The following is a 924-nucleotide window of genomic DNA, read 5'->3' as shown; positions in this document are numbered from 1 at the left end:
CCTTAATGACTATGCACCCTAGTTCTTCACAACAGAGATTAGGGACCTGTGATCTCATAATAATTGGAACACAAGGTCTTACTTATGTACTTAAGTGCCAGTCAAATGAAAATTAGACAAATGGAAAAAAGTAAGTAAACTGGTTATTACTTCAAAAGTAATTGTAATAACTGTTCATACATTTATCCTGCTGTGAGACAAGATGGCCAGTGCGCTCATCGAAAAATGTTTGCAATTGCCTACAAAACCCAGAACCATGATTGTACGCAGGTACGCACCTCTTCATCTGAAAAAAATCAACAACCAAACGTCTTTCTTCAGGGCTCCAAAAGTATGGAATTCACATGGGGAGAGATTGAGACTCCCAGCAACAATTCAGCAGCATATTGGCAACTTGTTGGCACAAAGTTTGTTGCAATCTGCTTATCTTCTTCTTAACAGTGCAGTGTCTGTGCTGTGGTCACTTACACTCCAAATACTTGTGACATAAGAAATCCAACTACACAATGTAACTACATCATTGTTACCAAAAAAACTGCCAATTGGCAGACTCAGATCAATTCCTGTGCTACTATATTAATTTCTTCATGTCACTAGCCTTGCATTGACATCTAAGTCATAATTGATCATTGTACTGTAGCAATCTAAATGAACTCAAACTAGTTCCAAGACCTGGCAGCTGGACTAGTACACTACTGTTTATCCTCTGTTTGGCTCTTTAAAATATTCCTGGGTAAATCCGTACATGAAGAATACAACACAATTACTTTGTTTGTTAGGCGGAACTAATGAAGTAATAATACAGAATATCGTGAAACATATAGCATTGCCCTTACCAGAAATAATGTTATCAAAATGCTACAGCTTGTACTGTCACTAAGTGACATTCAGCAAAAAATATGTAAATAAGAAGCAGACCTAGAT

Source organism: Schistocerca piceifrons, chromosome 3 (genome assembly GCF_021461385.2).
Source record: "Schistocerca piceifrons isolate TAMUIC-IGC-003096 chromosome 3, iqSchPice1.1, whole genome shotgun sequence".
NCBI classification, from domain to species: domain Eukaryota; kingdom Metazoa; phylum Arthropoda; class Insecta; order Orthoptera; family Acrididae; genus Schistocerca; species Schistocerca piceifrons.
This window is presented reverse-complemented; position numbering follows the sequence as displayed.